Here is a 3855-nt window from a genome sequence, read left to right on the forward strand (position 1 = left end):
AGGGAGAACAAGGCTCCTGTGATGGAGAGGAGCGGTGTGAGCGGAGCTGCTCACTGTGCCACGCAGCAGCCAGGACTGAGCGCCTTTCCCAACGCCCGCTGCCCTGCACTGGTGGCACTGCAAAGCCTGGCTGCTCCTTGGGGTGAGCTGTCAGAGTCCAGTACCATCCACAGCTTTGGATGCAAAGCAAAATCTGCCTGACTGCCAAACCGCGCTGCTGAGGGCTCAGTGGGACCCCTAAAAGAAGGACAGCCCCTGCACGCTGCTGTGCAGGCTCAAATCAAAGGGAATCTGAGCGTCAGTCAATGCCAGAGAGCAATGCTTTGTCCCAGAGCTCTCATTCCCCTTTTCTATGCGTGTGGCACTGGGATGCACAGGGCTGCTCAGGATGCAGGTGTCCCATTGAATCCCATGGGGCTGGGTGCCCTGGCACATCCCTGGGCTGGAACAGCTCCTGCTACAAGGTCACTGCTGTGGGAACAAACCTAAGGAAGATGTTTTCTCTCATTTACTGCTCCCAGCACGGAGCAAAGTGACCATGCTGAGCCCCACAGCCCCCCCCAGCACCATCACCTCCATTGCCCAGCCTTGCACACTTACACACCCTTGCACACATGTTGTTTGCACCGGCTCTGAAGCATTGTGCCCCATTCCTGAAGTTCCCCATCAATGCAAGTGGGAGGCAATATTTGGAACAGCAGCATTTTTACCACTTCTTAGCTCATTTTCAGCACTTTAGCCCATTGTCTCGTGGCAAGGAGGGAACAAACCCAAAAGGCTGCAACCAGGCACAGAATCGCCCAGCCATTGGATTAGGAGTTGCACCCGCTTGTTTTGTTGTTGCTGAATTAGAAATACTTGAGAGCAAAACACAAACGCATTTCCAATTCCCCTTAAAGAGAAGAGCTCTGCCAATAAACAAAGGATTTCCTTCTCATAAGGAGATTATACAGCCAAGAGTCTGATGAAAGATTACCGAGTTTTATTCTAGCACTGAGCCTCCCCACAAAATATCAGTGGGTCCCATAACAAGAGAATACCGAGCTGTACAAAACACCCATCCTGCGATGGCCTTCTTAATAACAACTCTGTCTGCAGAGATAAACCACGAGCTGGGAGCTGGGAACTGTGAGAAAGGTTAATGCAGTTAACGTGGAGCTAATGACATTAGCCAGCAGAACAAGCCCCTAATTCCCGAGCCACCCAGCAGTGACCTCTCCCAACAAAAACCCCATTTTTCCCCATTGGTGACCGAAGCGGGAGGCTCAGGGTGGATGGATGGTGCTTAAAACCAAACAACATTTGAGAGGTGGTTGGGGCAGAGGGCACCGAGGCCCAAATTGTCCAAATGGAGATCAAATGGGCTCCTGCAAAGCCTTGGAGATGCTGCAGGGAAAACTTGCTGTCTGTGGCCGACACTGGAAAATCCTTCTGCTTGAATGTAGTCCTGCTCCTGCGTGGAGCGGTGCTCAGCTGGAGCTGCTGGGATTAATTAGCACCAATTAGCTGATGGATACAGACCGCGTGGCGCTGCAAACTGGGGCAGCTGGGGAAGGGGGGGCAAAAAGAATCGGATCTGATCCTGTGGGTCTCGTGGTGCTGCAGGACGTTGTGTGGTCTGCAGGAGTTCCAGCAGCAACAGCACCGATGGGTGTGCAGAGGGCAGCAATGGGCCCTGGGCTCTGCCCTGGAGCTGGGAAAACAGCAGCTCCAAACCCAAACCACCAGTCTTTAGAGCAAACTGGAAAGGATTTGAGTGCATTTGGGACTGAAATTTAACTCGTAATGGGTGGCAGGGGTGTTGCTACTTGCTTTTAGTTGCGGTTATTGGTGGTGATGGTGTTTTTACAGAGCTTGTTCTCCACCTGCAGTGTGCACCGCAGTGCTCCTGGGGTGCTCAGTGCTGGCACAATGCAGGTCACATCCCTTGGACACAGTGCAGGGAACCAGCAGCAGACATCCTCCATGTGGGAAGGGCTGCTCAGTCCCAGTGCTGCATGCACTGCTCACTGTGAGGGGGCTGGGGTGCTCGTGTGGGTCTGGGCTGGAGCACACAGCACAAAGCTGGCCTTTGCTGCAAAGAGCTGCTGAGCAAGGCCATTGCTGAGAGGGACCCCAAATCTTGCACCCAAAAGGGTGCTCCCACCTCATTGTGTCCCCAGGGAGACGTGCAGAGCTGGGGCAGAAGCCTGCAGTGCCACCAAGTGCCCTTGAGCTGGCCTTGGTGTTATCTGCAGACTGAGTGAGAAGCAGGATGTAGTCAGGTTCCCAGATGAGATGTGCAGCAGGATGCAGGCACAATCCCACGAGCTGCAGGGCCCCCAATCCCAAGATGCATGCACCAGCCCAGCCTCCAGCCTATTCCTTGCTGGGATAAAGTGCCACTGGGGTGCTGGGCAATGGCCACACAAGCCCTGACCCATGATAGCAGATGGCATGGGGATGGCAAGGGGGGGCTCAAGCAGCCAGACACCAGGGGACTCTGAGATCATCCTTGTGGGGAGCAAACCCACAGCCATTGCTATTGCAAAGCAAACCAACTCTGTTGGCACTCAGGAGCTGGGCTAATTAATGGGAACCCCTGTGCCCCCATCTCACTGAATCTGGAGTCCAGCAGAGCTCCACTGCACTCCTGTCCTCCCCTCTGCACCACTCCCCTTCCCCTCTCTGTATATGTGGGCTTCATTTGCTATTGCTGCTGAGTGGTAGGAAGGAGAAGCTGCCTTGGTGCATGTAAGCAATTATAGCACATCATTGTGGGGATGGGGGCTGCACGGCTTGGGCACGTTTGTGGCTGCAGGGCTGCAGGCTGTGTCTGCCTCCAGTGCAATGCATCACTTGCTCAAGGGAAGGTCTGCAGAGAAATAACGTGGAACCCATCCCAACTGTAAGTCTGGAGAGGCTCCACTGTGCCATTACTCAGAGCTTGGCAGGCTCTGTGCTGGGGCCAGCTGTGAGGTTACAGCCCTGCCTTCCAAATGATGACACCCACGGAAGGACACAGCCCACAGCACCAGGCTGTGCGTGGGGGTGCATGAAGCAGAGCTGCGAGGACAGATCCACCAAGAGGTTCCTTGCCCCATTGGAAATGAATGACAGCTCGCCTGCAGCATTGAGCCGGCCAAAACCCAGCACTGGATAAGTTGGATTGAAATTATTATATCATGGATACTACACGTAGCCTGGGCATGGCAAATTGTCCCAGATTATCCCCGGAGTTACTGCAGCTGTGAATTATACGGAGGTTAATTTCAGGCCAGATAATTTATGGCAAAGTCCAGGGATGGGTTTTTATCTGCTGCTGAAAGTTCATCTGGAATAACAATACTTGGGAGAACCCAGTGCTTGGATGCACAGAAATCCCAGGCCCTTCTGCCTGAAAGCAAAGATGTTTCCATTTAAAAGCACTGTTAGAAAGAACAAACATCTCCCTATTTCTGACTGAGTGCTCCTCTGCTCTGCCGCCATCATCTGGTTTGGATTAGGGCTGGATACGGTCCTGCTTTGCCACGGCAGTGAGGAGGGGAGCTTGGAGCTTGTCCACTCACCCCAAGTCTGAATGGAATGTGGCACACAACTGCAGGCGAAAGGGATTCCAGTGGGCGCAGGGCCATGGGACAGGGTGCAGCTCCTCCCCCTGGGAGCCCCTTCCGGCAGCGCAGTGCCCTTCCAAACCATGGGAAACCACCACGATGGGCAGCAATGACCCCCAGCAGAGGGATGCTGTGGGGTTTGGGGGATTCCTGCTTCCCAGGGGAGCCCGGGAACTGGGAGCCTCTGGATCCAGATCCAGTGTTTCTTGTGCTTGGTGCTGACACAGCACCTGCCCGGAGCCGGATCTTGCCATAGCTGCTA

The sequence above is a fragment of the Tympanuchus pallidicinctus genome, unplaced genomic scaffold (assembly GCF_026119805.1).
Source record: "Tympanuchus pallidicinctus isolate F22 unplaced genomic scaffold, pur_lepc_1.0 scaffold12, whole genome shotgun sequence".
Lineage (NCBI taxonomy): Eukaryota > Metazoa > Chordata > Aves > Galliformes > Phasianidae > Tympanuchus > Tympanuchus pallidicinctus.